This window comes from Centropristis striata, chromosome 18 (assembly GCF_030273125.1).
Source record: "Centropristis striata isolate RG_2023a ecotype Rhode Island chromosome 18, C.striata_1.0, whole genome shotgun sequence".
Classification (NCBI taxonomy): domain Eukaryota; kingdom Metazoa; phylum Chordata; class Actinopteri; order Perciformes; family Serranidae; genus Centropristis; species Centropristis striata.
Genome location: NC_081534.1, coordinates 19,648,049 through 19,659,092, shown reverse-complemented (window position 1 = coordinate 19,659,092; position 11,044 = coordinate 19,648,049).

The following is an 11,044-nucleotide window of genomic DNA, read 5'->3' as shown; positions in this document are numbered from 1 at the left end:
CGTGCCTTTCTTCACAATCCTTCGCATTTATGGGCTGGTGATGTACTGGGCATATATTGAGATAGTAACAACTGTAGTAACTGTAATCAATGATTTTAATGTGTGTTGTTAAGTATAATTGTTGTGATATCTGTGCAGGTTATTGGTATTAGGCTTTCCCAGACCACTATATATATATATATATACATATATATATATATATATCATCAGCCCAAAAGACCTGCCAGCCCAGCAGGCTTGTCACTGCTGCAGCTCTGTTACCATCTCAGTGCTGGCTCAGGAGTGGAACAAATCTGCCTTCCCATTCCGCCTCTGTAACTATTATTAAGACGACCAGGCTGATAACATTCCCGCCCTGAACAGGCTGTGTAAAAGAGGCTGGTGTGACCAGGAGTTGTGACAGCTTTTAGCGGTCCAAAACTCCACAGGGTACCTTTAGTTTCAGAATCGATTTTAAGATCCTGATGGGGTTTTTTGTTAAATTTTAAACAGATTGGCCCCAGTGTATTTGGCTGAACTCATACATGTTCATTGACCGACCAGAGCTCTGAGGTCTGCAATGAGTCCCACCTGGATGTGCCTAAATGCAGGCTAAAAACTAAAGGCGAAAGTTGTTTCTGTGTTGTATTGTACATCCATATCATATATTGCTAGATCAAATTGTCTTTTTTAATTTTATCTTTGGGTTTCTTGTTATTAATTTGTGTATCTTTTGGATTTTTTGTTGTTATTCATTCATGTAAAGCACTTTGGTCAACCTTGGTTGTGTATAAGGTGCTCTAGAAATAAACGTGACCTTGACCTTTAACTGCCAAAGAGCTGACCTATGCTAGATTTCTAAGACCGATATTGATATGTACACACGCCACAGTTGTGGCTTCGACTTTGTGAAATTTGGTTGTTCTCTGTTCATTTACAATAAAAAAAAACCCATCCATATTAATATAGAGTAATTGTTCTGTGTTAATGGAATAAAAGTGACATATTTCCAGATATTGTATGCGCAAGTATGATCAGATCTAATGGAGAGCATGCACCGCAATAACTGTCAGCCAAATTAGTTCAGTGTCTGGACAGTTTTTGTCACTGTCAGACTGTATAAAAACCTTCAAATAAATAAATCTTTATATGTAGATTGTGCCTAAAATAAAATAAATGTGGTAAACCCTGTAAAACCAAAGACTGACTGTCGTGAAAATATTAATTTGCCAAGAACAAAAATCTTATTAGAGTACTGAGGAAACACAAAGAGTTCAGAGCCACTCAATAATAAGAGTGATATTTTATACTGGAACACTTTTCATGAAACTTGCAGTTAATCTCTGAATACTTAATACATTGTTTCCAAGTATTTACTGAGTTTACATCACCTTCAATTCATGTAGTGGGTCCCTCCTGTACAAAGGAGCACATGGAAAGAGTTTTTCACAGTCGACCTCCTAAAAATAGCTCTGACCACACAGTGTGCCCTGGGTCTGCCTTTAGCACCTCAGTTCACAGTTAGCAGCTTCGATTAGATTTACAGCGGCACCAACAGCTGCATGTCCCTGTGCTTCTCTATCCTTTTCATCTCACAGCCTCATCAGGTATTGAGACTGACGGCGCTACGAACAACAAAGGAGCTTGTTAATCATTGAGAGGGAGGATGGGGAGAATCAGAGGAACGGGAGCCTTTTCAAGTCAGAGATGTAGAGGGATGGCCAAGTAGCAGCACACCACCTTCTTGCTGATATTATACTATATTTTATTCAGTGATCTTTACCGAAGGCTCACTGAGCAGTACATGTAAAAAGGCTCTTCACATTTGCATGTCTTTATCCTATAATGCAAACCCCATGCCAAATGCATGAATATATATATTTTTAAACCAATGATGGTTATGTATAATGCAAATGGTTGGTAATAATAAACCCATAGGGAAATATTACCAATACTGCAGTATGTTAATATTATTAATAATACTCCACTGTACATTACCTCAGTCAGATGTTTTTCTTAGAGGTTAATGAAGACCAAGAATGAGCAGCAACTTATGTTTATTAACCCAGGGCTTCAAAAAAGCAAATCTTATATTCATGAAATCTAACCTGAAATCTAACTGGTCACTTCAGCTGTCAGCTAACTGTAGGAGTAAAAAGTACATTTGCCTCTTAAATGTAGTGAAGTATAAAGTTACATAAAATGTAAAATGTAAAAATACATTGCACCACTACATTTCAAGGAGAAGAGGAGAAGGATTCATTTGAATAATCTCAATGATCATTTCACATCAAAAAGCACAAAGCCTGCTCAGTATCCAACCTCCATCCAGACAACAAGGAGTGTGTGATGGTGTGGGCGATATGGCCCTAAGAGATTATCACGATATTTCAGGTTATTTATGAGATAACGATATTCTTAATGATATTAAAAAATACTGAAAATATATAGAAAAGTATTTTTTAGTCTGTATATAAATAAAAATCATACAACAGAACAAAAACCAATCATAAATCTAAATGTATTGGCTCTTGAGTATTAGCAAATAATAAAAATAATCATCTAGGGAGTCTGGGGGGAAGAATTTTGTACATTTTATGGTACAATGTGATTAATCTCGTCCACTGAGAGCTAAATGTGAGAAAAACCTCAGATAACATTTTTCAAAGTCAACAGGGCTTTCCACTAGGACATGGAGTAGCCAGCCAGTGAAAGAAAAATACCCCCACTGGAGAATTTTTTTCCATCAAAGCCCAAATTTGGTGTCTCTCACTCATTCTAATGCCACTATTCCATCGTATATATATGGATCTTATCATTGCATATTTTAATTAATTATTGTAAAGGAGAATAAAGGTTATTGTAGCCTATGTTTTATTTAAGGCATCTTATTTTGACAGTCTTCTTGTAAATTCTGTGGTGATTATGTGCTGGTATTTTGAAAACTGCCTTGGTTTAGGAAATAATAGTAGCTTTTTGTGAGTAACACAACTTTAATTTTTAGCGAATGTTAGCTCGCTACTAATGAACGGCATAATGCAACAGTGTGTTTGGACCATTTGGACCTCTGACGGCGCGGACAGGTTGAAAGTATTTAGTTTGGCGCACGCACACACAGACGCACACAGAGAGATGATGTGGGGACGGGACTGATACAGACAGGTAGGTTCTTGTTTTGAAGCACAGTGGAGAGGGCAGCTCGATATATTCAGTGCATGTGTGTGTGAATGCGCGCAAATTTCTCAGAGGAGGACGGAGAGATGGGGCGGGGTTTGACTGACTGACTGACTGGTGACAGACACTCTGCTGAATACAAAATAACTTCAAATTATGAAACTTTCAGTAGCTTGAAATGTGATGTTAGCGCAGCACATGAGACTCTGGCGGGCCACCACAGTCTAGGTAATAAATGGGAAACCCTTACGCCACTATGTCAAGGAATGTTGCCAATATCATGATATGCATTTTTTTTACCCATAAAAAAAATATACCTGTATAATTGTGAAAGATACGATTTGGCACACCCCTAGTGTGTAACAAATCACACATCACCTGACGCTTTGGGCTGCTTGTCATTCATTTTGTAAGATGACATAGGGGCATTTAAAATGCACAGCAATCATACAATCTGTCCCAGACCCACATTTTAATGAGAAGGCAATGACTGAAATTGGTGATTCACCCTTTTCTATCTATCTTGATGATTCGAGGAACAACCTACTGTGGGTCTATAGTACCGGTCATAAAAGCACAACATGGTTGTCTGTGCCTACCTGGGTTTGTAGAAGTAGCAGAAACAATCATCTTGAGCCACACCACTAGCATGGCTATAAAATGCTCCATATCAAATGACCCCTGGGATTCCCACAATGACCAGGTGCTGCCAAGAGTGACATGCCTTTCAGTTTGTGCTGGGGTAAAGGCTGCCTGGGGATTTTTGTGGATAGACAATCCTTACCACTTGGCTCCTTTCCCTCACTGTTCGTGTACCTATGATGAATGACACTGTCATCTCTTTCACAGTTAAGGAAACTTTTGTATTATTTTTCAACTCACATCTCCACAGACAAATGTTGCCTCTCAAGTGAATCTGACAAAAATTCCAAACCAAAATAATCACACTAATTGATATGCTAATACAAACAAATACAGATCAATGTGATGATGTTCGCATTTTTCCATATGCTTGTAGTGGCAAAGTATACATTTTAAACTGATTATTGTACTGCTTCTCCTTTTGCGGATATAGATGTTTAAGCTACTTTCTCAGAACCAGATTCTATAAACATCAATAACATTCCATGTATGAAGTTAGATGTTGAAAAAAAGTGTTTTTTAGGAGAATTGCTCAAAACACTTACTTCTTCCTCAGAATCACACCCCTTATACATTATTAAAAATATTAAATCCTGCATAAACTTTTTGAAATGGCCCTTTTCAGTAAAAGCTGAGCATAAATTTAGTAAAAAAATAAATCAAACCTGTAAATTGGTTGTTTAATATACCCTACTTGCACCAGGACCTGTACGTTTGAAATGTGATAATTAGCCACACTGGAGTAGAAAAGTTAGACATGAGAATGAGGCACCTGTACCCTAAAGAACAGCTTGTCCTGCTTGGTACAGTACATACATTTTAATACACTCATAGAAACTCAGTCATGTCCACACAATCGTGTATATGCTGCATCTGGCCAATCGGCTCTTTATGTGCTCACTTCATTCTCATTCTCATCGTTCTCATTATCATCATAATCATCATTATCATCATCGTTATCATTGTCAATATCATCATCATCATCATCATCATCATCATCATCATCATCATAATCATCATTATCATCATCCTGAATCACTGAAGTAACTAAGGATTTTACAAAAATGACAGAGAAAACCAAACAACATTGTTGACAAGTGAAATATCTTAATTGACGGATTCTAAAACATTTCACAGACTCACTCAGATGAATGTGAGGGGGAAAAAAATCATATGATGAGATTTTACTTGAAACCTCTGTCATAAACCTGGCTCTAGGTCATGACAAAAACCGTGAAGAGACACAAAATGCCAATAAATTACGTGGTTTATTGCCAAAAGTATATACATAAAGTAAACTAAATACAAGTATGAGGTGTGAAAATCAGGAACATCAGTAGTGTGCATGTGGATGTGTGTAAATGTGTATGTGGTGTTGTGATGCACAAATAAACAACAATAGACAAAACTGCAACAAAATAGCAACGGGGCTTCTGGTGTCGGCAGGGCAGAGGGAGAGCTCCAGGAAGCTGGACCTTTTATTTCTTGTGGAGCACCGGGCCTAGACACAAAATGGCCCAAAAAAAGAAACAAAATGACAAAAAAGACACAAAATTACCAAAAAAAGACACAAAATTACCAAAATGACAAAAAAACCCACAAAATGACCAAAAAAATGACACAAAATGACAAAAAAAAGACACAATAATGACTAAAAAAACACAAAATTAGCACAAAAAAAGGACCAAAAAGACTAAAACACATGAACACTTTAACACAGTGGAGACAGAGCTGACTTCCAAAATGATTTGGCGACCCCCAGAAATCATCTCGCGACCCCAATTGGGGTCAGGATCCCAAGGTTGAGAATAGCTGCCTTAGACAAAGTAATGCAGGGTTAGAGGAGATAGACACACACAGCTAGCAGGGCCGCCACACCTCTGATAAAATTGTAACTTTTTGGGCAGGATGGTCTACAGCTCTAATTGTGGGAACATAACATTGGACATTGACTATTAAAAAGGAAATGAAATGTCATCTTTATGCCAAATTATATGCCAATGATAATTTCTTATGGATGGAATCAGTGAAATTGGTTTGATTCCTCATTTACAGAACCCCTGGGGCACATTCATTTATTATAGGTCATCTTTATTAGAGCTAAAGGACGTCTTCCACTATTTTGGGATTAGTGATCAGATCCCCTTCTCCTTTGTCCTTAACCCTAAATTGCTCCAGCCTCGAATGACATCAGAATGACAGCATGATAAATGTGCAGCTCCTTTAAAGGACACGTCATGTTAAAAAGCCTAATACTCAAACAAAACGATGACAAAACATCTGTATAAAAGAATTACAGATTTTGTGAAAATGAGATCAATCGCTAATTTAAATCCCATGAAAAGGGAAACGGAAATGAAACTGTATAGCAAACAAAGATGAAATTAGAAAGTCAAAAGCACACAAGCAAGTCATTTAAATAGATGGTGTTCTTGGAAATACAAGACACTAGATGGCAGCATTTCTACACCAAGATCTATAACAATGTTGACAACTCCCTTCTAGCTGTTAAGTCCCAGTTTCTGTGTATTGATGTTAACATACAACAGTATATACTGTGTTGGTTTGTGATTGGTTGGTTTCATTTTCACCAAATTGAACTGAGACATCCCACTGAATCTTTTTTAAACAGAACCATAAAGTGTGCCCCTTTAAATATTAGAACGGAGGTCCGTTTCTATAAGTTCTGTAGCTGGAGGCGTTCGCAAAGTGATTTGGGTTAATGTAACTTGAGATGAACTTGGGATGTGTAGCAGCTGGAGTAAACCTGTGTTCTAGTGTGCAGTTTTCTATTTAAAGATACCCAGTGGAAGTTTATATTTTTTTCCAGTGGTGCAATGCAACATTTTTTATATGGTTTGTGTCTCCTGAGGGCTGTTCCATAAAGCTTGCTCAGAACAGAAACTAAAAGAACATAACAAATCAGTTGGGGCTAGAGCGTTTCCATAAAGGTTACACCAAGCTCAGGAAATCAGACTAATATGATATCTTCATTTATAAAGTTTTGATATGTGACACCATACCTCAGCACTTTATTAAACTGGTGACATAGTAATTATCCAACATGCTCTAGTGATTGCTTAATGTTTGATGTTCCCCGAACTGCTTTCAATTTTTCTGCTGCATCTACCTGGAACATCTTACAACATTCACACAAACTCAACACAATTATAACTATGGACCAGTTTAAAACTATGATAACCAATAACTCTGCCTTTCACTGTAACTGTTTTTAACATTTTTCATGTCTTTTGTCTGTGCTGTTTGTTCTTCATTGTGTTTTCTCTGTACTCTCAACATCATTGTAAATGAGGGTGAGGTTGCCCTCAATGATTCCTCGAGAAATAAATAAAGGATAAATTAAAAAATAAATGAAATGAGACAGGTTCACATAGTCGAGATAAGCGCTTGTGGAAACTGCAGGTGCAGTTCCATTATCAAATTTAGTTTTGGATCTTGGCCCAGGAACTAAAAATCCTGGTTACTTCTGCTTCAATTGTGACCATTTTTTTTCAAGTAACCCAATTAGGGTAAGGGTTAGGGTTCGATATTAAAATTCACGATAAAACACTATGACGTCGGTTAACAGGAAACTCCATGCAGTACCTTCAGTGATGTTGTTGACATACAGTGGTTCTTCTGGGGGAAAAAGCCCCTGGACATTTACATAAAAAACATTTTAAAAAATACATGACCGGCTTTGGGCAGATTTTTCTCTTTTATTGGGACACAGTCGAGGTAGAAAACATGGTAAACACAGATTGGGAAGCTAGTACAAACCGTACAAACACAAAATAAAATACTTACAAAAACACTTGAGTAAATCTGATTATTATACAGGTTAAAGGCATACTCTTTGAATTTGGTATAGCAGCTAAAAGCACCCCCAAAATGCGAGAGGCAATGTGCGGGTGCCAATTGCAGGTATAACAAAAAGCTGTTAAGTATCCTCACCTGTATTTTCAGTTTGAAACAAATTTCAAGGTAGATTATAGATTAAGATTAAGTATGCCATTCTAGAAACTGATATAGACAAATTCTGTCAAAGTTCAGACAGTGCTCAGGCCCTTAACAACCACTTATACAATAATTAATATTATGCACGTCTCTAAAACGCACTTTTGTAACAAATATCTTTTATCAGGTCGTAAAAGAAAAGAGAAAGGGTCTAAACCTTAGAATCCTGCTAATCCATAATCCCTTTGTCCATTCCCTTCCCACCACGTATTCTCCTTTAGCAACCCTGGCCAATCACAGCTGGGCTTTAGGCTTTTGTCACAGCAACACTTGAATCCAACTGGGTGTCATCTCTTGTCATCAGAGGGCTTCCCGGCCTATAGGAGAGCAACAAAGGAGGGGGAAAGGAGTTTTAGTGCATAAGGGGATTAAATGGGGTAGCAGGCCTAGGAGCTCAGCTAAATGCATGAGAGGTGAGTAGGGTAGGAGGGCTGATCCAATCTGGATTAGGCCAGGTGGTAACTCCAGAAGCAGGATCTTGTGGTATACAATTGGGCACCGTGACTGTAGGTTTGAATTAGAGTTAACCTGATTGAAAAGGCTTTTACTGTGGCTGCCCAAGCAGTTGGTGATAAAAGCAGTGACTAAATCCCTACTGTTAATCTCTATAGAAGTAAAACTCTCCATGATTATTTATCACATTTTTAAAAACTGTATAAACAAAAGAAATAGGAATAAAGGGCTAAGATAAAGCAGACTCCTGATCTCTGCAATGCATGGCTGGGCCAGGGAGAGTCTAATGAGTGTAGGAGTCTTTGTTTTGGAGCTTTATCTATACTCGTGACTAAAAATGAAAAATGAACTAAAATTTTTTTTTTTTTGTCATTTCATTAAGTCTGCTTACTTATTGATTCATTATTTACATTTTTGTTCTGTCCTCATACCCATTTTTTTTGTGTCACACTTTCATATACAGCCATCCACGAAAAGTCTATAAAAACTCTCTGTATTTCTTGTAATAAGATGCTACTGTAATTACCTTAATTGTTATTTTATAAATGTATGGTTGCCGTTATTACCTACTACAATCCATACCTTACTCCATTCTCAACTTTATCAACAACTGCAGAGGATATAATATGCAGATGTGGATTTGAGCCATTGTGACTTGGACTTGAGTTCACTCAAGTCACTATTTTGATGATTTGCAAGTTGACTGACAGAATGAGTTGAGACTTGTGACAAGACTTATATTACTTTTCTATGTTAATTGTATGATTTCAGTTAAACATTAAATATAAAATACATAAAATGTTAATTGTTGACATTAGAAATGCCAAATAACTAGCCTTATAATTAATAATCAACCCAATCAATAGAAAAAAAAAATGTTGGCATTGTAATGTGACGTTTCTGCTTACCATAGATATGTTTTAGTGTTGACCGTTTTTTTAAATTGAATACTTTATGTTGTGACTTGACTTGCCCGAGACAAAATGACTTGGGATTTGGATCAAGTCACATTAGTCACTAGTCTGATAATATTTACCATCTTTTCTTTTGTTCTGAGTATCTACTCACTTTTAAGCCAGCTTTCACCAAATAAAGAGTTTTGAAAAGCTGAGTTATACTGTCTGTAGTTCTCCTTGTCTTTCTACGTGTTGTTCAGAAGATCCAGTTTGCCATTTTGCCTCAAGGGACTGCTTCGGAGAATGTGAAAGGTTAAAATGGCAAATTCTTCTTTGTTGACAACAGATCATTGTTACAAACAAATTATTATAAAATTGACCCCTTACCTACTTTCAAATATGTGAAATCTCTCTCTCTCTCTATATATATATATACACATATATATATATATATATATATATATGTGTGTGTGTGTGTGTGTGTGTGTGTGTGTGTGTGTGATTTTCTTCACATATATAGGTAAGGTAAGTTATAATAATCATAATAAAGTAGGCCATCTAGTGTCACACTTACAACCAGTTGTGTGGTTCCAGGTCTGTTCCGTGTCTGCTGGTCATGCAGATGGTCAGACATGCTGATGTCATTTATTGAAAGACAGCTAATTGAATCACAGATGGCTCCTGACTCAAAGTAAACAACCTGCAAAGGTCAGACTTGTCTTATTGGGTGCTTTCATTATACTCATAATACCCTAATCACAAGAATCTAGCCTTTTCCTTGGTTTCAAATTATATCGATCATTTATAGAGTTGACAAACTTTTAGCTGCATGAAAGCCATGAAACACAGATTTTTGACAAGTAGTACTTGTACTGGTAAATTGCAATTAAGCAGCTAAAAAGACCCATAAGGTCTGCCTAAAAGCACAACTATGTTGTTTCACCTACCTATATTCACTCCCCTTGCCCCGGGCAGTGGCTGAAGTCAGACTAGGCCTCTGTTCTGATTGAGTGCGACGGGTAGAGTTGTCTATCCCTCTACTGGCAAGCCTGCCACGGGACCCCTCTCCCCATGGTTTAGAGTTTTGCAAGTCATTTTGACAGAAGACTGAGCGGGCATCACGAAAAGACACAGATGGAATGATCTCATCAGTGTTGTTATCTGTGGCACGTGTCACTGTTCTCGGAGAACTTGGGCGAGATGAGGGCCTAGAGTTGGACTGAGGTCTGAATGCAGGAGGGCTTGGGTATTTGTGGCACACAGAAGGACATGATGGTGGCAGGCGGACTCTAGAGACAGGCGGTGCTGTCACAGGCACAGACATTTCACCCTCATAGAAATCATTGTTTCCACATCTCTGGCCCATTTGGGCTTGAAGGGGTGAAGGGTCTCTGCAGATTCGTTCTGTATTATCTCCCTTGTCAACAGATTCTCCCGCATTGCGCAGATGAATCATCTTACATGCCTGTTGATAGAGACAGGAAATCTTTTCTATTTGTGGATTTTGATCAGTGTCTTGTTGTTGCTCAGCATCTTTTGCACCCATAACAGCATCCTGCCTGACAGGACGGGCAGGCAAGATAGTGATTGATTTTGGCCTTACACTCGCCCGGTTTGGCAGCACGTCCACATTCTGCACGGTTGACTTGAGGCGCTGGGAAATTCCACTCTTTTGGTTGATTACGGGAAGACTTACTGGAGGCGTATCTACCCGTGACTTTTCCTTATTTCCTGTTATGCACTCTGTACTCTGAAATGAATTGTCCATCAGAACCTCTGGAGGTGGAGGTGGTAGGTTGTCTACATCCAGGTCATCCCTGCCTTCAGGCCAGCTGTTGTTGTTGTTGTTGCCATTGTTGACTAACACCCCTTCATTACTATTT